Source organism: Aquarana catesbeiana, linkage group LG02, assembly GCF_042186555.1.
Source record: "Aquarana catesbeiana isolate 2022-GZ linkage group LG02, ASM4218655v1, whole genome shotgun sequence".
NCBI classification, from domain to species: Eukaryota; Metazoa; Chordata; class Amphibia; order Anura; family Ranidae; genus Aquarana; species Aquarana catesbeiana.
Window position 1 is genome coordinate 516,897,115 of NC_133325.1, and position 22,608 is coordinate 516,919,722.

The 22,608-nt window shown below is 42.2% G+C and overlaps 1 long non-coding RNA gene across 1 annotated transcript in view; it reads right to left on the reverse strand.

Moving 5' to 3' along the window:
• Window positions 1–527: 527 nt before the first annotated feature.
• Window positions 528–22,608, reverse strand: part of LOC141128483 (uncharacterized) — a 43,590-nt gene continuing 21,509 nt past the window's right edge. Inside the window, exons 3-4 of the long non-coding RNA XR_012241700.1 lie at window positions 18,592–18,678; window positions 528–1,092 (exon numbers count right to left, since the gene is read on the reverse strand). This is a non-coding gene — a long non-coding RNA (uncharacterized lncRNA). The remainder of the gene's footprint in view (window positions 1,093–18,591; window positions 18,679–22,608) is intronic.

Here is a 22,608-nt window from a genome sequence, read left to right on the forward strand (position 1 = left end):
TTTGTTTAGGGTGGAGAGGGGTGGGTTATTTGTTTTGGGTGGAGAGGGGGTTATTTGTTTAGGATGAAAGGGCGGAGAGGGGGGTTATTTGTTTAGGGTGGAGAGGCGGGGAGAGGGGGTTGTTTGTTTAGGGTGGAAAGGTGGGGAGGGGGGTTATTTGTATAGGGTGGAGAGAGGGTAATTTGTTTAGGGTGGAGAGGCGGGGAGAGGGGTTATTTGTATAGGGTGGAGAGGGGGTTATTTGTTTAGGGTGGAGAGGCGGGGAGGGGGGTTATTTGTATAGGATGGAGAGGCGGGGAGGGGGTTATTTGTTTAGGGTGGAGAGGCGGGGAGAGGGGTTATTGTTTACGGTGGAGAGGCGGGGAGGGGGTTATTTGTTTAGGGTGGAGAGTCAGGGGGGGATATTGTTTAAGGTGGAGAGGTGGGTTATTTGTTAGGGTGGAGAGGCAGGGAGGGGGGTTAAGGTTTCAACTTCTAATCAATTAAACAAGTTGTTATAAAGATGCAATTGGCTTGGACTCCAGGGATGGAACCACAAAGGTCTTTATTTTTTAAAAGTTTGTTTACAATTATTCATTCTTAACATATGAATGACAATTTGCTGCGTGTAAATAGAGTTGATTTTGGACACCCTGAAGCCTAGGCAAACAGAAGTGTAAATGTCACAAACAATGATCAGAATTCAGTTTGATAGATTATGACAGACAAAATTGTTCCCATACCTTCATCTTCTATTCTTTTACAGATTTACAAGAACAGTTTTTTTAACATTTAAAGAAGTTGTATTTTATCGATTTATCGATAATCGATTGCAGCCTATGTATAGTGATATTTATAGGAGTGCATAGGTAAAGAACCTATCTTCTACACAAAGAAAAACTTTATTTTTTTTATATTTATATATTATTTTTTGTATACTTGCCATCAGGTTTATTGCTGTGCTTCAAAAAGATGTGGGTCTTACTCCTAAAACACTGATTTCAAATGGTGCTAGATACATTCATTTTTAAATCTAAGTCACCACAAGAAACCAGCTTCTGGGAATAGACTTAATTTTCAGCTTTTCTGATCAGACTGAAGAATTTCGTAATCCTGTATGAAAAAGAAAGATAAATCATTAGGAATCAGCTATACTTGTACAGTATGTTGTCTTGAAAAAACTATTTTACTTTACATTACCTAGACCAGTGATGGCGAACCTTGGCACCCCAGATGTTTTGGAACTACATTTCCCATGATGCTCAGCTACACTGCAGAGTGCATGAGCATCGTGGGAAATGTAGTTCCAAAACATCTGGGGTGCCAAGGTTCGCCATCACTGACCTAGACCATGAAAAACAATGCATGGCTGCTTGAATTTAAATTATCCTTACATTACCCATCATGAAACATACATTTTTAAAGTAGAATCCCAGGAACTGCAGCACTTTTTAAAAACATGCTGGCTTATAAGGGTTTAAAGCTGCACTGCGGGAATACAGTCACCTTCTTATATGTGCTGGCTTACTATGGGTTAAGATAAACCAGGTTCATGCCACCTTGTGGACTTAAATCTTTTATTTACAATTGAACTAACAGTTTTACTGAGCGCCAGGAGTACAGCTATCATTATACTGCAAGTGGTCTGACAGGAGAGATGCTGCTTTCTCACACATTCATTCACATAAGGTTTTATATTTTGTAAATGGGTTCATATAAAACAAAGGGCTCTGTGATTGGGCAGGAGAAGGGGAGGGGCAGGCAGAGTGGATGCATATAGCTCTGCAGAGTAGGAAAAAATAAACAAAGTCAGGACTATGCACCCATACAATAGCTGCTGGCAATAAAGGTAATATACTCAAACTTTTTGTGATCAAAGAAAATATAAAATTGCAGCGTTATAAAAATTATATAAGATATCAATGTGTAAAGTTCATAAATTAGAGTTCATAAATCATAAACTGTGCCAAATCTTCAAACTTTCCAAATTGCTGGATGATCCACTTACCGGAAGTCTGAGATGCTCAATTAAGTGATCACGCATGTAAAACACAACTCCTTTAAATGACTCAGCTCTCCTCTGGATAACTGAAACTCCGGGTATAACAGGAAAGAAAGAAGACCATGTGTGTACAATGCCACTCCAACTGAAAAGCGTGAAGACCATGAGCACCAAAGCACCAGCTTCCACCCACATGTAATGCGCACTCTCCTCCGCATATGCTGCCAGGTGACTGTGCAGCAACAGAGCTTGTGTGGATAGAAATTTCTGGTCCTGACCATTTTGTTGGTGACACCTTATGCCTTTCCAGTCCGGCGCCATTTTGTTGGTTACTGGATGACCAAATGTAAATAATAGATGTCATGGCTGTATAAGGGCCAGAAATACAAAACAAACAGTGTGCGTCTATAAATATTCTGGCGTTCACATGCGTGATGCGAAGGAGGCCAACGGCCCCCATTAAGTTGTAGCCCATGAATAGAAGTTTATACAGTGGATATATCTAATAATAAATAACCCATTAGTAACATGGATTATAAAAATAAAAATGATAAAATATATAAAAAAAAGTATGATCTGAATCAACAATCAAGGCGCTAAACAAAGTAAAGATAAATCTAATGTAAGGACGCAATTAAAAATCAGTAGTAAGCAGCAAAAACATATAATGCATCGTATAAATTAACCATATATGATACAAGTATATCTCTCCCCTAAAGGTAAGCTATAACCTCACATGTAAAGTGCATTATGTAAAGGAAAAAGTTATGTTATAAAATATCACAAAAAATTTACATAATGTACATAGTTACCCCCTGGAAAGAATAATAAAAAATAAAGTTGAATTAAAATCACCCTATATGTAGAGGATACATAGAGGGAAACAAGTTATATACTAAGCTTGTATAACAAAGAAGAATATTGATGTTGATGAAAAGAATACGAAAGCTAGTTGGTGTCATTGAAACAATTGACATCCCAGTCAATGCTATGACCATATGGGGAATATAATTTCAATTCATATAACCAATACATTTCTATTTCAGAAATTTCTCTGGTGGGATTGCACCCTCTCCAGTGTGGCTGTAATTTGGCTATGTCTGTAAATTTCAAACAGCTTGGATCTCTGTTATGTAATTACGGAAATGCATAGAGAGGCTATGTTTGGTGTATCCTATTCTGATATTGTACACATGTTCCTTGAGACGATCACGCAGTCTTCTGGTTGTCCAGCCCGTGTATTGCATGTGGCACGAACATTACAGAAGATAAATTACGTGTTTCGTCTCACAAGAAATAAAACCATTAATTCGGTATTCCTTTCCTGTTTTTTGTGATGAGAAGGACTGAATCTTCCTTAAATGTGGTCTACCAACCTCAACAAAGATGACACAGTGGTTACAAAGGTAAAAATCTTTCATATTATCAGAAAAAAGTGGCACATAGGCAGGGATTAATTACATTTGGTGCCAAATGATCATGTAAATTGGAAGATTTTCTACAAATAATTTCAGGGTTTTCTGGTAATGATTTATTAAGGACTGGGTCTGCTCTCAGTATATCCCATCTATTTTTAATAATTTGTTTGACATAGCAAAATTGTGAGGAAAAAGAAGTAATAAAAGGACAAACATTTTCTTATTATCAGTTAAATTCTTTGGAGCCAATAACAACTTTCTGTCCATTTTCCTTACAGGTTCAATTGTGTTATCGATAATAGGCTGTCAGGGCTGGGCTCTCATCCCTTCCTTCTCTGTGCTCAGGTTGCTCAGTTGTTGGTTAATTACCAGTACTCATCGTTCCATAGTGGCTCACCTGTGGATCATCTCCTGCTCATCAGTCAGGCCCACAGCTAGCCTCTTCTGGCTATTTAAACTACCTGGTTCTTTTCTTCAATGCCTTTGCCTTGGTCAGCATATCTAGAGACTCTCTGCTGTGTTTCTGTTGAAGACTTGCCTGGCTGACGTCCCTTCTGGTTCCTGATCCTGTCTGCTGCCTTTGACTACATGATCTCCGGCTTCCTGATTTTCTGGCTTGTTCTGACTACCCGATTTGGCTACCGAACCCTGGCTATGTTTTGACTAGGTTTACCAGTTGTACCATTTTTACCATTTTATTAAAAGGTGTGATTTATACTGCATTTTCTGTCTCCGTCTGTTTCATTGTTCCTGACATAGGCTCTGTGTAACCTTTTTCCAAAAATCTACATCTACATTTACATTTTTACATTTACATTCCATGTAATCTATCTCTGTGTTGCAATTCTGTCTCATCCTTAGCCTTTTGGAATATTATGAAGCCATGCGGGATGGTGGCAACTAGTAAATCAGTGGGCTTGAAATAGGATTTAGTAAAAATTTGCCTGTCTTAAACCATCAATGTTATATCTAATGTTTACTTCTGTCTTACATAAAGGTTAGTTGAATATTTTGACCCAGTTGGACCCAATGCCACTGATAATAGGGCGACATGGTGGATTAATAGGGTCTTTGTGTATCTTGGGTAAACAATATATTATCGGTATTCTCGATGATACTGGGACTAGATAACTTTGCTCTTTCTTGTTCAAGATACCTTGTTTGTTCCAAGATACCTTGTTTGTTCCCCTTTTCTATCAGTGCTTTCAATTCCTTTTTAAATTTTACAGAAGTCAATGGGAAGATACAGTAGGTGGAGTATATCTAGCATTCAAAAAACACCCTTATCCCCCGGGCGTATAATGAAATCTTTTTGATCTAGTAGACTCCTCATTCCCAAAAATGAAGACCTATCTTCTCTTACTTTACATACCCTTAATTAGGGATCGACCAATAACGTTTTTTCGGTGCCGATACGATACAGATATTTCAGCCACCTCTCAGGCCTATAGCTGATATTGTGTGCCGATATTCTGTACTTAAAAAAAAAAAATTTACACTTTTTTTAACACTGTTATTGCTGTCACAAGAAATGTAAAAATCCCTTGTGACAGTAATAGGCAGTGACGGGTACTCTTTATGGAGGAATCAGGAGTCTATAAGACCCCCGATCCTTCCTCTGCACTTGAAAGCATTCAAAAAGTCAAGATCTGCATTTTTTAATACTTTATATTTTTCACAACTGACGCCTTTAACATGCCAGTAATCCAGAAGTGATGTCATGACATCGCTTCTGGGTTACTAGATCCAAGACCCGAATGAAGCACTGGCTTCGGTTAGCCAGCGGCGGGAGGGGGGTGTCCCCTCCTGTTGCTTGTGATAACAGCCGAGCGGCTGCTGAGCCGCATTGGTTGTTATTACAATAAAGCCAGCCGTCCACTCTAAAGAACAGTACCGGGGTGATGCCTGAAGCTGCATGCATCACTCCGGTAAAACCCCTTGAAGCAATATCGGTAATTTCAGGTACGTTTGTGCCCGATACTTCAAAAAAAGTAAATATCGGCCGCCAATAATCGGCCTCACCGATAATCGGTCAATCCCTACCATTAATGCCTCTAAATCTTTAGTGACCAACTTGTTAAACACTGAAATATGTCCACTACTCTAATGACTGATTACTATTTCTCAAAATGGGATTTTGAATTAAATATCTTTTCATTCTTAATTGTCTAGTAAACTTCTGAATATCTATGAACGTTTGAAATTTATTAAGTTTAGCTTTAGGGGCCAATTTAAGACCTTTATTAAGGACATGTAGTTCATCAGTGCTTACTATTTTAGAGCTAAGGTTGAATACACCACTGGTTGGACCTAAGTCTTCCTTTTCTTTGGTCCTGTTGATTCTCCGGCCTCTCCTCTTCCCTCTTGTCCACACTTCTTTTCCTGCCTCCTCTCCATCCTAAAAAACAATCCCCACTGTTTTGTGCGGTGGATGGCTGCGGTGGGAAATAACTGCAACCCTTATATATTTTGAAATCCCTCTGGTCTTCCCAACCCACTCAACCCAGTCTCTTCTTTGTGGTGGGTAATGCTCTCTAAACTGGGGGGATAAGGGTTGTTATGATGATATGTCCCCTTTGGGTAGTTATTGTTAGTGTTACTCCTTTGGGGCTGCCAATCAATAAATCTGTCTCCTATATCTTCATCCTCCTGTCCTCTAAGTGGGTCAAATCTGTTGGTGACAGGAATATCAAATGAATCCCTTCTTTCATTAAAGCAATCCCTCCTCCTGTTATGGTTACCATAGGGTTCTGAATAATCACTTCTATTGAGATTGTTCTTCCATGGTGCTTTCCTTTTATCCCTTCTTCCCTTTATGGGAGGGGATCCAAGTGTTATTATTAGCAGTAGAACTCTGACTATTGTGTGTGGGAGTGCTATCCCCCATATCACCTCTCCTTTCCTGAGGTGTATCTACTTGCTTTTGATCCTGCCATTTGAAAACCATTTTGTTTTTTTAATCTTTGGAATCTCTCATATATTTATTTTTTTACCTTTGTTCCTCCTCAGTAGTATCTAAATTTTTCTCATTCCCTTCTATTGTCTTCTCTGCCCATAAAGGGAGTAAGTTTATCTCTAGTGAGATTGATTTCTGCATCTAGCGTCAATACATTTTTATTTTTTCTTCATATTAAACATTTTAGCAGATCAATGCATGCATCATTAAAAATATAAAACCACTACTTTGTTATTGTCTTGTTCTAAAGGGACATCCTACCTTAGGGATTGTGTGACCATTCTTTCTGCCATATAATGTTCTAGAATTATTATTATCATTCCCAGAAAACACTGAAATTATTTTTAGAAAAGCTTCCAATTTACATGATCGTTTGGCACCAAATGTAATGAATCCCTGCCTACGTGCCACTTTTTTTCTGATAATATGAAAGATTTTTACCCTTGTAACCGCTGTGTCATCTCTGTCATCTGCAAGGTTGGTTGACAACATTTAAGGAAGATTCAGTCCTTCTCATCACAAAAAACAGGAAAGGATTACCCAATTAATTGTTTTATTTCTTGTGAGACGAAACACATAATTTATCCTTTGTAATGTTCATGCCACATGCAATACACGGGCCAGACAACTAGAAGACTGCATGATCGTCTCAAGGAACATGTGTACAATATCACAATAGGATACACCAAACATAGCCTCTCTATGCATTTCCGTAAATTCCACAACAGAGATCCAAGCTGTTTGTAATTTACAGGCATAGCCAAATGACAGCCACACTGGAGAGGGTGCAATCACATCAGAGAAGTTTCTAACATAGAAATGTATTGGTTATATGAATTTAAATCATATTCCCCATATGGTCATACCATTGACTGGGATGTCAATTGTTTCATTCACTCCAGCTAGATATAGTATAAATATAGTTATAGATATAGATATAGTATTTGTTTTATCAACATCAATATTCTTCTTTGTTTTATATATATATATATATATATATATATATATATATATATATATATATATATTTGTATGTGTTTATATGACAAAGAAGAATATTGATGTTGATAAAACAAATACTATATTTAGCTGGTGTAAATGAAACAATTGACATCCCAGTCATGTTATGACCATCTTGTTTCCCCCTATGTATCCCGTACATATAGGGAGTTTTTAATTAAGTTTTATTCATTTTTTTATTTTTCTTTCCAGGGAGTAACTACTGTATGTACATGATGTGATTTTCTTTGTAATATTTTATAACATAAGTTTTTCCTTTATATAATGCACTTTACATGTGAGGTTATAGCTTCCCCTTAGGGGGAAAGATATACTTGTATCATATATGGTTAATTTATATGATGCATTATATATAAAGGTTTTAGCAGCTTACCACTGATTTATCATTGCGTCCTTACATTATATATATCTTCATTTTGTTGGCGCCTTGATTGTTGATTCAGATCATACTCATACTATTACTAATGGGTTATTTATTATTAGATATATCCGCTGTATATTCTCTTAATAGGCTACAACTTAATTAATCCCTTGCAAGTGAACGCCATGATATTTGTAGACAAACACTGTGTTTTGTATTTCTGGCCCTTATACAGCCATGACGTCTATTATTTACGTTTGGTCATCCAGTAACCAACAAAATGGCACTGGACTGGAAGGCATAAGGTGTCAAAAGTGTCCAATGTGTCTGCCATAATGTCGCAGCCACAATAAAAATCGCTGATCGCCACCACTACTAGTAAAAAAAAAAAATTAATAATAAAAATGTCATAAAACTATCCCCTGTTTTGCAGACACTATAACTTTTGCGCAAACTAATCAATAAACGCTTATTGTGATTTTTTTTACCAAAAATATGTAGAAGAATACGTATCGGCCTAAACTGAGGAAAAAGTCATTTTTTTATATATTTTTTGGGGATATTTATTGTAGCAAAAAGTAAAAAATATTGCTTTTTTTCAAAATTGTTGCTCTTTTTCTGTTTATAGCGCAAAAAATAAAAAACGCAGAGGTGATCAAATACCACCAAAAAGAAAGCTCTATTTGTGGGGAAAAAAGGACGTCAATTTTGTTTGGGATCCACGTCGCCACGACCGAGCAATTGTCAGTTAAAGCGAAGCAGTGCCGAATCGCAAAAAGTGCTCTGGTCTTTGGGCAGCCAAATGGTCCGGGGCTGAAGTGGTTAAGATAAAAATCCTTCTGTGTGCAGCAGCCCCCTAATACTTATGAGAGCCCCATTTCTGTCCAGTGATGTCCACAAGTATCTTGGCCGTCCGAGACTCTCCCTCCTAAGTGGCTGAGACACAGCAGTGGTGCCATTGGCTCCCGCTGCTGTCAAAGTCAGTCAACCAAACAGGAGAGAGAGGGAGCAGGGCTGGGCCACAGCTCTGTGTCTGAATGGACACAAGGAGCTGTGACTCAGCTCAGGTGCCCCCATAGCAAGCTGCTTGCTGTGGAGGCACTCAACAGGTGGGAGGGGCCAGGATCACAGAAGAGGGACCCGAGAAGAGGAGGATCTGGGCTGCTCTGTGCAAATCCACTCAGTGGCGTAGCGTGGGTTGTCAGCACCCGGGGCAAGGCAAGTAATTTGCGCCCCCTAACATGCAGACTTTTAGCACTCCCCGAGTCCCTTCCAATACAATAGCCCTGACTTACCTGATTCCTATACTGACCACTATGCTAACCTACTTGATTTCAACACTGACCAACCTGATTCCATTACACACTACAGTGACCACTATACTACACTGTCCACCATACTACACTACACTGACCACTATACTACACTGTCCACCATACTACACTAAATTGATCACTATACTACACTGACCACTATACTGTCCACTACACTATACTGTCCACTACGCTATATTGTCCACTACACTGACCACCATACTATACTACACTGACCACTACACTACACTGACCACTATACTACACTACACTGACCACTATACTACACTACATTGATCACTATACTACACTGACCACTATACTGTCCACTACACTATACTGTCCACTACACTATATTGTCCACTACACTGACCACCATACTATTCTACACTGACCACTACACTACACTGACCACTATACTACACTACACTGACCACTATACTACACTGACCACCATACTACACTATACTGTCCACTACACTACACTGACCACCATACTAACCACTATACTACACTACACTGACCTCCATACTAAACTACACTATACTGACCACTATACTAACCACTATACTATACTACGCTAACCACTATACTGTCCACTATACTGACCACCATACTACACTAACCACCATACTGACCACTACACTACACTGAGCTCCATACTAAACACTATACTATACTACACTGACCACTATACTGACCTCCATACTACACTACACTATACTGACCATTATACTACACTACACTGACCACTATACTACACTACACTGTCCACTATACTGACCACTACACTACACTGACCACTATACTACACACTATACTACACTACACTGTCCACTATACTGACCACTATACTACACTACACTGTCCACTATACTACACAGCCTACACTATACTGTCCTGCCTGCAGTGTCTCTCTCTCTCGCCCTCGCCCCCCGGGGACAGTAACATGACTCTCACGAGGGAGTCTCACTCACCTTCTTGTCCTGGCCTGCATCGGTCCGGAGGAGGAGGAGAAGACAGCTGCGGCTCACGTTTTTGCTTCACTCCCCCGCGCTCTGGCTGCTGCCATGTTCAGTGTCCATCGCACTGTGATTGGGCGTATAGGGGTCATGTGCGGAGGCGGGACTTCAGGAGCAATCGAGGACAGGCCAGACCTACCCCCCCATACACCCAATCACAGGGCGCCGGACACTTAACATGGCGGCCGGGGCGCGGGGGACATAGGAACTTGAAATTAGGAGGAGGCAGCCAGTAGTGACACATACTGGCGCCCCCCTAAATGTCGCGCCCGGGGCCACGGCACCCCCTGCACCCCCCACGCTACGCCACTGAATTCACTGAACAGAGCAGGTAAGTATAACATGTTTGTTATTTTTATTGAAAAAAAATGAGACTTTACAATTACTTTAAGTTCTCATGCACATGCATTTACATGCTCTTGCATGTGTTGAGATATATTTAGAGTATATATGTTGTGATCTTCCCTGAAAGCATAGAATTATTTTCTCTTTAAAAACAACTAAACTGAATGTGCCTAAATGCAGATAAACGCACAATATAAATTATACAATTTAAAATGGATACATGCATTTATATGGATCACATGCACTCGTATAAACACATATAAATGCATGTATGTCATTGCCAGGTTGAATGAGGCCTAAGATGAGGTAATTTATACCATTATTTGTGAGCCTGTATTTTATAGGTAGTGTAAATTGGTTAAAATAAATTGACGTGTATTTTTTTTAACCTTGCTAACTATGTCTATCCATAGTTGGCCTTTCCAGCTAGATTCAAAATTCCCGGAAGAGTTCAAGGAGTGGAGTAATATAACTGTTACAATAGTTTGCTTATTTATTAATTTATTTACTATACTGGCAGTGGACATTGGAAGCAGCAAAGCAAGAGCTGCCATGAGAATTCGCTGGAGCAGTTCCCAGAGTGACTGGAAAGGTGTGGTAGAAGCCATAAGTGGGATTGCTGGGCTACCGGTTTGCTGGCGTGACAGGGGTGTGAGGATGCCATGTGCCGAGCTTGCTGAAATACCGTGGAGGAGTGTGAGAACAGACAATTGAGCAGCTGTTGGTGTGTGAGCACATAGGGGCTGCAGTGTGAATGTTATATCGGGATATGCTATTAAAGAGTACTGAAAGTACACTGTGAGTACTGGGGGGGTGCTGTGAGGGCTGAGGGGGCTTCGCTAGTACTAAGGGAGCACTGTGAGTACCGAAGGGGCACTGTGAATACTGAGAGGGTACGTAGAACACTGAGGGGGCACTGTGAGTACTGAGCAGGCACTGTGAGGACTGAGGGGCCACTGTGAGGACTGGAAACACCGTGAGTACTGAGAAGCACTGTGAGTACTGAGGGGGAATTGTGAGTACTTAGGAGCACTGTGAGAACTGAGAGAGCACTGTAAGTACTGATGGAACCATGAGTACTGAGAAGCACCGTGCTTATTGGAGAGGCATTGTGAGTGCTGAGGAGTACTGTGATTACTGGGAGAGCATTATGAGTACTGAGGGAGCTTTGTGAGGACAGAGGGCACTGTGAGTACTGAGCAGCACTGTGATTACGGAGGTGGCACTATGAGTAAAGAGGATCACTGTGAGGACTGAGGGAGCACTGTGAGTAGTAAGAAGCACTGTGGGTATTGAGGAGTCACTGTGAGTACTAAAGAGCACTGTAAGTAGTGAGGGATACAGTGAGTACCAGGGGCGGACTAACCATTCGGGCACTCGGGCACTGCCTGAGGGCCCCGGGCCACTAGGGGGCCCCATCAGGGTTGCCAGCCTCAGTAAAATCAGGGACAGTATGTAAAAATCTGTGTTTTTTTACATCTGTCCCTGAAATGTCCCTTACCGACATCCTTTTGGTCTAAAAAAATCCGGAGATTATAGCTGCCCCGCCCCTCCAGTACCTCCTCAGCCAATAGAAACACACTGTACATGCCCCCTTCTCCAGCGTGGCTTATTTGTCTGTAGCAGAGGAGATGCAGAGTGCTGGAGCATAAGAGAGGGAAGAGGGGACACAGCCTGCAGTGTGGGTACAGACAGCTGCCTGATAGAAGGTAAACTAACTGGCCCCAGCTAAATGTATTCTTGTCAGTGGCTTACCCTGGTGAGCAGGGAGGAGGATGTGTTTCCTCTAGCATGGCTCCTCCTGTCTCTGAGGTGATTAGATCGTTTTTCTGTGTAATAAGTGCACTGCTCCTGGAGGAAGGACTTTCTGAATGTCTCCCCCCAATCTCTGCTACATCTCCATACTCATTACCTGCCCACCAGTACACAGGCACAGCCCCCTCCTCTCCTGCATTACCAACTAATGTGTCTGTGAGATGCTGGGGCACTACAAGTACCAGCATGATAAGAGATGGGGACAGCAGCAGTGTGTTCCATCAGGATGATTTCTAGATGGAAAGTGCTGGTGTGTGTGTGTATACTGTGTGTCTGTGTGTATACTGTGTATATGTGTGTGTATACTGTGTGTGTGTGTGTCTGTCTGTGTGTATACTGTGTGTATATACTGTGTGTGTGTGTGTGTGTGTGTGTGTGTGTGTGCATATGTATGTGTATACTGTGTGTCTGTGTGTATACTGTGTCACATGTCTGATGAAGGGGTCCTGCGTGGCTCCAAAACGTCGCCTTTTTTTGTAACTATGTGATCAATGATTTCAATTTTGGACTCAGTTTTGGAGATCCCAGTGTGCAGGTGACATTCTCTTTTTATGACTATATGCGGTTCCAGCTGATGGTCATTTCAGCACCCAACTGAAAATACAGCCATTTCTGCAGGAACGTGTGCATTGGGAATATTGCATTGGACATTGTGTGTATACTGTGTGCATGTCCATGTATACTGTGCGTGTTGTATGTGTGTATGCACTGTATGTATATGTATGTGTATACTGTGTGTATATGTATACTATGTGTGTGTATGTATGTGTATACTGTGTGTGTATGTCTGTGTATATTGTGTGTGTGTACTGTGTGTATATGTATGTGTATACTGTGTGTATATGTATGGGTATACTGTGTGTGTATGTATGGGTATACTGTGTGTATATGTATGTGTATACTGTGTGTGTATACTGTCTGTATATGTATGTGTATACTGTGTGTGTGTGTATAGGTATGTGTATACTGTGTGCATGTCCGTGTATACTGTGCGTGTGTCTGTATGTGTGTATACTGTGTGTGTACTGTGTGCATATGTGTGTGTATACTGTGTGTATATGTATGTGTATAATGTGTGTGTGTACTGTGTGTATATGTATGTGTATACTGTGTGTATATGTATGTGTATACTGTGTGCGTGTACTGTGTGTATATGTATGTGTATACTGTGTGTGTATGTATGTGTATACTGTGTGTATATGTATGTGTATACCATGTGCGTATGTATGTGTAAACTGTGTGTGTGTACTGCGATTGTATACTGTGATTTTTTACTGTGTGTGTGTATACTGTGTGTATATTGTGTGTCTGTATGTGTATGTATATTGTGATTGTATACTGTGTGTGTGTGTATATACTGTGTGTCTGTATGTGTGTTCTGTGTGTATGTATACTGTGTGTGTATATTGTGTGTGTATGTATACTGTGTGTGCGTATGTGTATACTGTGTGGCCCCATAATCTCCTATTGCCTGGGGGCCCCATAATCTCCTATTGCCCGGGGGCCCCATGAGTTGTCAGTCCGCCCCTGATGAGTACTAATGAGCAATGAGATTACTGAGGGGGCACTGTGTGTATTCTGGAGCACTATGAGTACTGAAAAGGACATTGTGAATATTAAGAGGGACATTGTGAGAGCTGAAAGGGCCACTGTGAGTACTGAGAAACACTGAGTATTAAGAAGGAACTGTGAGTACTGAGGAGCACTGTGAGTATTAAGCAGCACTGTGATTACTGAGGGGCACTATGAGTCAGTGGCGTAGCGTGGGGGGTGCAGGGGGTGCCGTGGCCCCGGGTGCGACATTTAAGGGGGCGCCAGTATGTGTCACTACTGGCTGCCTCCTCCTAATTTCAAGTTCCTGTGTCCCCCGCGCTCCGGCCGCCATGTTAAGTGTCCGGCGCCCTGTGATTGGGTGTATGGGGGGTAGGTCTGGCCTGTCCTCGATTGCTCCTGAAGTCCCGCCTCCGCACATGACCCCTATACGCCCAATCACAGTGCGATGGACACTGAACATGGCAGCAGCCAGAGCGCGGGGGGAGTGAAGCAAAAACGTGAGCCGCAGCTGTCTTCTCCTCCTCCTCCGGACCGATGCAGGCCAGGACAAGAAGGTGAGTGAGACTCCCTCGTGAGAGTCATGTTACTGGCCCCGGGGGGCGAGGGCGAGAGAGAGAGACACTGTAGGCAGGACAGTATAGTGTAGGCTGTGTAGTATAGTGGACAGTGTAGTGTAGTATAGTGGTCAGTATAGTGGACAGTGTAGTGTAGTATAGTGTGTAGTATAGTGGTCAGTGTAGTGTAGTGGTCAGTATAGTGGACAGTGTAGTGTAGTATAGTGGTCAGTGTAGTGTAGTATAATGGTCAGTATAGTGTAGTTTAGTATGGAGGTCAGTATACTGGTCAGTGTAGTATAGTATAGTGTTTAGTATGGAGGTCAGTGTAGTGTAGTGGTCAGTATGGTGGTTAGTGTAGTATGGTGGTCAGTATAGTGGACAGTATAGTGGTTAGTGTAGTATAGTAAAGTGGTTAGTATAGTGGTCAGTATAGTGTAGTTTAGTATGGAGGTCAGTGTAGTGTAGTTTAGTGGTTAGTATGGTGGTCAGTGTAGTGTAGTGGACAGTATAGTGTAGTATGGTGGTCAGTGTACTATAGTGGTCAGTGTAGTGTAGTATAGTTGTCAGTGTAGTATAGTGCTCAGTGTAGTATAGTATGGTGGTCAGTGTAGTATAGTGGTCAGTGTAGTGTAGTGGTCAGTGTAGTGTAGGGTCAGTGTAGAATAGCATGGTGGTCAGTGTAGTGGACAATATAGTGTAGTGGACAGTATAGCGTAGTGGACAGTATAGTGTAGTGGACAGTATAGTGGTCAGTGTAGTATAGTGATCAATGTAGTGTAGTATAGTGGTCAGTGTAGTGTAGTATAGTGGTCAGTGTAGTGTAGTGGTCATTGTAGTATAGTATGGTGGTCAGTGTAGTGGACAATATAGCATAGTGGAAAGTATAGTGTAGTGGACAGTATAGTGGTCAGTGTAGTATAGTGATCAATGTAGTGTAGTATGGTGGACAGTGTAGTATAGTGGTCAGTGTAGTGTAGTATGGTGGACAGTGTAGTATAGTGGTCAGTGTAGTGTAGTATGGTGGACAGTGTAGTATAGTGGTCAGTGTAGTGTGTAATGGTCAGTAAAGGAATCAGGTTGGTCAGTGTTGAAATCAAGTAGGTTAGCATAGTGGTCAGTATAGGAATCAGGTAAGTCAGGGCTATTGTATTGTAAGGGACTCGGGGAGTGCTAAAAGTCCGCATGTTAGGGGGCGCAAATTACTTGCCTTGCCCCGGGTGCTGACAACCCACGCTACGCCACTGAGTGGATTTGCACAGAGCAGCCCAGATCCTCCTCTTCTCGGGTCCCTCTTCTGTGATCCTGGCCCCTCCCACCTGTTGAGTGCCTCCACAGCAAGCAAATTACTTGCCTTGCCCCGGGTGCTGACAACCCACGCTACGCCACTGCTATGAGTAATGAACGAGCACTGTGAGTGCACTGTGAGTATAAAAGAGTACTGTGAGTACTGAGAGAGCACTGTGAGTACTGAAGAGGAACTGTGAGCAATGTGAGTACTGAAGGGCACTGTGAGGGCTGAGGAAGCAATGTGAAGACTGAGGGTACTGTGAGTACTGAGGAGCACTGTGAGTATTGAGGGGGCACTGGGAGTACTAAGGAGCACTGTGATTACTGAAGGGGCACTGTCAGTACCGAGGAGCAAAGTGAGTACTGAGAGGGACATTGTGAATAATGAGAGGGTCACCGTGAGTGTTGTGAGGGGCACTATGAGTACTGAGGGAGGCACTGTGAGAAACAAGAGGCACATTCCCAAATATTTTACAGCAAACAAGTACGCAAAAATAAATCAAATACAATAACCTTTTAAAATAAAAACATTTGATTATCCACATTACATCAGGGTATAACATGTCCTATGGGAGCAGTAAGGTGACCTGATGAACATCCTGTATGTGTTCCTTGAACAACCATTCAAGAGCAAATACTGCTGTGCGAGATGTGAGCAAATTTTTTGTTTTGATGTCCAGATTCTGGACCTAAAGAAGCAGCTGGCAACACTGTCAGACATCAACAACCTGGAAAAAAGTTTAAACCTTATCATTTGCTGGAGCCAGCAAAGAGAAAGGTGGTGTTATGGAGGTGCAGATGCCAGAGGTGGGTAGCTTGGTTAGACTTAGAAGACATGGTAGAGGGAAAAGTTTTAGAGAGGCTAATCCTCAGTTGACACATCTCAACAAACATACCCGTTTTCATTATGTTGAGGGTATCAGCTCAGGAGTAGCATTGCTGGAGCAGAATACCTCCTCTAGCTGCAAGGGGAACGACTACTCCAGTAAGGATGGGGGCAGAGGTACAAGCACAGATAGTGCTAATAGGGGACTCGATTTTTAGAAAGGCAAATAGGGCAATCTGTCACACAGACTGTGATTGCCGAACAATATGTTGTTTATTGGGTGCTCAGGCTTGGCACATTGCGGATCAAATGGACAGATTGTTGGGTGGGGCTGAGAAAGACCCAAATGTCATGGTACAAATGACTAGTTAGAGGAAGAAGGAGCATATTTAAAAATGATTTCAGGGACTTAAGTGCTAAGTTAAAGAAAGCAGCAGGGGCTTCAAGAGCTAAATAAGTGGTTGAGAAACTGGTGTAAGAAGGGTCTTGTGTTTATGGAGAACTGGTCCGACATTTTGGTTGGTTACCGGCTCTACAGCAGAGACATATTGTACCTAAACGGGAAACGTGCAGCTCTGTTGGGGAGAGGATGGTCAGAAGGTTGGAGGAACTTTTAGACAAAGATGTGGGGGGGAAATTGGTGGGAATTATACCATGCAGTAAACAAGGACCAAAGTGTGCATTGAATGCAGATGTGGGCAAAGTTGGGGGGAAGGGGCCCTGAACCAGACGGTGGAGGAACTAAAGTACCTAAGATCAGTGCAAGAAAGCTTGCTGAATCTAATTTTAACCCAAGAATGAGCAAGGATAAAGTAATATATGCTTATACACATATAAAAGGCGGGTAAACAAATGTTAGAAGTCTGGTTAATAAAATGGAGGAACTAGAACTTCTAATACTTGGTGAGGAGTTTGACTTTGTGTGAATATCAGAAACCTGGTTTGACAGTTCACATGACTGACTTGCAACTACCAAAGAGTGGTTATTGTTTCATAGGGACATGGTAGGTAGAATGGGGGAAGGGGTATGCCTCTATGTTAAGAAAGATTTGATAGTTAATATAAGAGATGACACTACCAATAGGACTAGTGATGAGATGGAGTCTTTGTGACTGGAGCTTCAAAGGGAGGATCAAATGGTAAATTCATTTTGGGTGTATTATTTAGGCCCTAACTTTGTAGATAAGAAGGAGACCCATCTCTTTTCACAGTTAGAAATGGCAGGGAGACAAGGCAATGTTATAATAATGGGGAACTTCAATTATCCTGAAATTGATTGGGCAGATGGAACTGCACACTCAACTAAGGTTTGTCATTTTTTGAATGCAATGTTGGAAAGTTTCATGAGTCAAATGGCGGAAGCCTAAATGAGAAATAATGCTCTGCTGGACCTGCTAATAACAAACACATAGCTGATTGCAGATGTAGAAGGGATAATTTAGGAAGCAGCAATCACAGAGTAATTATGTTTGCTATAAATTTAAAAAAAGAAAGACATGAGGGTAAGACAAGAACTCTAAACTTCAACAGAGCCAAATTTACTAAGTTGCTTTTCATACTGCATACTACCAAATGGGATCAAATTCTTGTGCCAAAGAACACTGAAGGAAAGTGGGAGTGTTTTAAGGACATTGTAAACAACAGTATTTGTCAGTGTATTCTACTGGACAACAAGTATAATAAAACCTAGGTGGCTAAATAGTATGGTAAAAAGGCAAAGTAGTGAGAAAAAACTGTCCTTTAGTGTCAATTCATACCAGAGCGTGGTGCGGAAACCATGTTCCAAACGCACTAGGTGTGTAATCTGCTGCGGGTGTCAATAGATTCCTAATGACACCCTAAATGAGGTCTTTGGGTTTACATGCAGTTCCAAAATATAGGAATTCAAGTACAGTTAAACACCAGGGTACACTTGTTATTTTCAATATGGGAGGAATAATACATTTTATTGCTTACCGTGGGCAATAAGAAATTTACTAGTCGGCACACATTTCATTGCTAAATCTGGTTAGCGATGACCTAGGTCCAGTGGTTGCTCTGGGCAACAGATGTGACAAAAATGTTTCAGTAAAAAAAAAAATCAGCATTTAAAGAAAGTATTTAAGGATATGTGTACAGTATAAATGACATACATACTTGGACCACTGTGACCAATATTTTCACAATGCAGACACAATTCTTGATGGTGATAACCTGGAGATTTGTCCTTTTCATTACATGTTCCTAAAAAGAGAAAATCATTTAAAAAATGTAGAACAGTTCAGCACAGACAGCTTAGTGAATATGGTGAAAATTCACTTTAAAAAAATACTCAATCAGATGCAGAGAAAACAAAAAAAAAGCTTGCACATGATTGGATGATGGAAGTCCGCAGAGTATTATCTCATTCACTAAGGCCCCTTTCACACTGGGGCGGTTTGCAGGCGCTATTGCGCTAATAATAGTGCCTGCAAACCGACCCGAAATAACCGCTGCTGTCTCTGCAGTGTGAAAGCCCCGAGGGCTTTCACACTGGAGCGGTGCACTAGCAGGACGGGAAAAAAAGTCCTGCTAGCAACATCTTCGGAGCGGTGAAGGAGCGCTCCTGCCCATAGAAATCAATGGGACAGCGCGGCTATACCGCCGGCAAAGCGCCTCTGCAGAGGCACTTTGTGGTGGTTTTTAACCCTTTCTCGGCCGCTAGCGGGGGTAAAACCCCCCGCTAGTGGCCAAATACTGACGGTAAAGCGCCGCTTACAATAGCACCGCTTTACCGCCGATGCCGCCCTAGTGTGAAAGGGGCCTAAGCTTAAGGAAAATTCCCTTGCAAGTGAATAGCCATTTTGTCTTTAGTAAATCTAACCCAGTATCTACATACAAAGTACATACACTTCGTATATTCGCACATGAACTTTAATGGCATTCCAATCTTGATATGTAGGGTTCAATATTGAGATGGCCCACAGCTTCAACTCTTCTGTGAAGGCTGTCCACAAGGTTTAGGAGTGTGTCTATGGGAATGTTTGACCATTCTTCCAGAACCGCATTTGTGAAGTCAGGCACTGTTGTGGACAAGAAGGCCTGGCATGCAGTCTCCGCTCTAAATCATCCCAAAGGTGTTCTATCAGGTTGAGGTCAGGACAGGTGCAGGCCAGTCAAGTTCCTCCACCCCAAACTCGCTCATCCATGTGTCTTTGGACATTGCTTTGTGCAATGGTGCACTGTCACGTTGAAACAGGAAGGGGCCATCCACAAACTGTTCCCACAAAGTTGGGAGCATGAAATTGTCCAAAATGTTTTGGTATGCTGACACGTTAAGAGTTCCCTTCACTGGAACTAAGGGGCCAAGCCCAACCCCTGAAAAACAACCCCACACCATAACCCCCCTCCACCAAATGATTTGGAAAAGTGCACAAAGCAAGGTCCATGAAGACATGGATGAGCAAGTTTGGGGTGAAGGAACTTGACTGGATTGCAGAGTCCCGGAGTCCCTGACCTCAACCCAAAAAAACACCTTTGGGATGAATTGGAGCGGAGATTGTGAGCCAGGCCTTCTCATCGAACATCAATGCCTGGCTGACACACTCCTAAACCTTTGGACAGCCTTCCCAGAGGAGTTTAAGCTGTTATAGCTGCAAAGGGTAAGCCAACTCAATATTGAACTCTACGGATTAAGACTGGGATGCCATGAAAGAGGAGGTCCAGCCTGGATGAAAACACTTAAAAGTCAGCAGCTACAAATACTGCAGCTGCTGACTTTTGATATCAGGGCACTTACCTATCCAGGGAGCCCGCAATGTCGGCACCCCAACCGATCTTTGGATCGACTCCCGGGTGCTACCACCGCCATTCCTGGTTAGGGAACCTTTCGGCTTCACTGCTGGTTCCCTACTGCACATGCGTGAAGCATGCTGCGCTTTCTAATTGGTTCAGCGGCGGGGGGAAGGAGAAGGAGGGCCGAACCTCTGGGAGATATGGCCGTGGCCCTGTCTCCGGAAGAGGGGAAGGGGACCTGTCAAAAACAGGTCCCAGTTCCCCCCTCCCCCCTGAAGGGTGTTAAATGTTTTACCGGAGGGGGGGAGGAAGCATATAAGCGGAAGTTCCACTTTTTGGTGGCACTCCGCTTTAAATTTCATGTGTGTGTAAAGGCAGTTATCCCAATACTTTTGGTAATGTAGTGTGTGTATATATATATATATATATATATATATATATATATATATATATATATATATTTTATATACACACACACACACATTTGCTACTTACTGCTGTGGGTAAAAAAGATATGTCATACAGCTTCGTTCACTTTTAGCACCAGTTGCAATTGAGCAGTGTAATGGGAGGTACAAGCACAGCACTGAACCAACAACACTTGAACAAATAGGATCTGGTATAAAGAGGATCTATAATCCCTTTACATGTCTTTACTACCATTTGTGAACTTAGCAGAAAAAACTTTTCCCTGCTATGGCTGTGATAGGAAAGCCATTGATGTGAGTTCAACTTCCTACTTATACTAAAGTGCATTGTTAGCATATATTTATAGAGAATCTACTTCAGGGCTGATACTACTGTATGCACACAAAGGAGCAACCTTTACTGGACCCAGAAAATCAACATAAGGCAAACCTCTAGCCTACCAAAAATGACTGATGTTTCTTATATTGGAATGGCAAGCATCTGCATTCTATATATACTGGATATTTTTCAAAATGCTTTTTGAAAATCTTTCAAACTTAAAAAAAAAAAAGACAGCATACAACAAATATAAAGTCGAAGAGGACAACCACCAGCCAAGGTGTCGTAGAAATCACCCAAATATATAAGAGACATAGCAGTGACAACAGAAACATCTCAAAGCATCATCAGCAGATTGTCAAAAAGGTGGGTGTGATACAGTAGGTCTCAAAAACAGAAGACACCATAACTCTAAAAAAACAAAACATAAAAAAAACTAAAATAAAACATAACCATGTTGCATCCCATTTTTGAACAGAGGAAAAATGTGATTGTTACATTGACCAACAATAGCATGGTATGATCCTTATTCCATGGTACACGTATAGAAAAGTAAGTGTGTGTCCAGCCATTTTTTTCCTTTTTGAATAAAGGGAGGGTTAAAACCCCTGCCAGGTTTTTATTTATATCCAGGGACCTATTAGACAGATTTACTTTCGTTCCCTGTCCTGCTGACATTTTACCAGATGGGAAGGTTAGTCTCCAATGGCAACAGGTGGGAGATGCTGGGAGTAGAAGGAAAGCTGAGAACATTGAGATGGTAGCAGTAGAAAGAGAACTAAGACTGAGAAGGAGATGTGGGATGGTAACAGTAACAGGAGAGCTCAGAGAATGTGATACATTGGCAGTGTGGGGAAGAGCACAGATGTGGCTATTTGTAGTTCCCCAGATTTGCCTCTAGATGCCCCCATAGCTTGAGAGTGAGATTCAGCCTAGGAACTGCTAGGAGAAGGGCACCCTGGGTAAGGCTATATTAGGAAGGCAAGGAAATGGCTGAGTTAGTTTTGCTATGGAGAGAGTGATTAAAGGGTGACTCTTCAACACATGTGCTGCGGTTACCAGCGGGACTTAGGCGAATTTTCGTCCGAACCACGACCGACAGGTTATGGGCCCAGTGACCTTAGATGAGTCCCCTCTTTCCCGGGGTGGTATTCCGGGTTCAATCGGAGAGAAACTTCCACACGGTGGCTCGCAGGAGGGTCGGTCCACCCGGATCTGGTGTCTAAAATCCACCGGTAGCGACCTGCCAAATTTGGGGTCTCTAGCTCAAAGTATGGGGGAGATAGGGTCCTCCAAAGTTGACCGACCCATGGTGGCCACCGCGGCCGAGGGGGGAGCGAGTGACCGCTAGATCGGAAACGGTCCCTTGGTGCCCCATGGCCGGCCTGAATTTTTCGGTTTACCGGTCAATATCTCCGGGACCGTAGGTCACAGGAACTTCAAACTCGGTACTTGGGGGTTTCTAGAGCCCCCCTAGGTGCAGGCCAAATTTGGGGTCTCTGGAACCAAAGGCGGCCGAAATCACTTTTCTGGAAATCACCTTGTAGCCTTTGTGTCAACCTAACTTTCAATCTCAAGTGATTTTTTGGCTCCAAGAAAGTAAACTTCCGAACCGTTTGAGCTAGGGGTCCAATTTTTGGATATGTTGTAGAC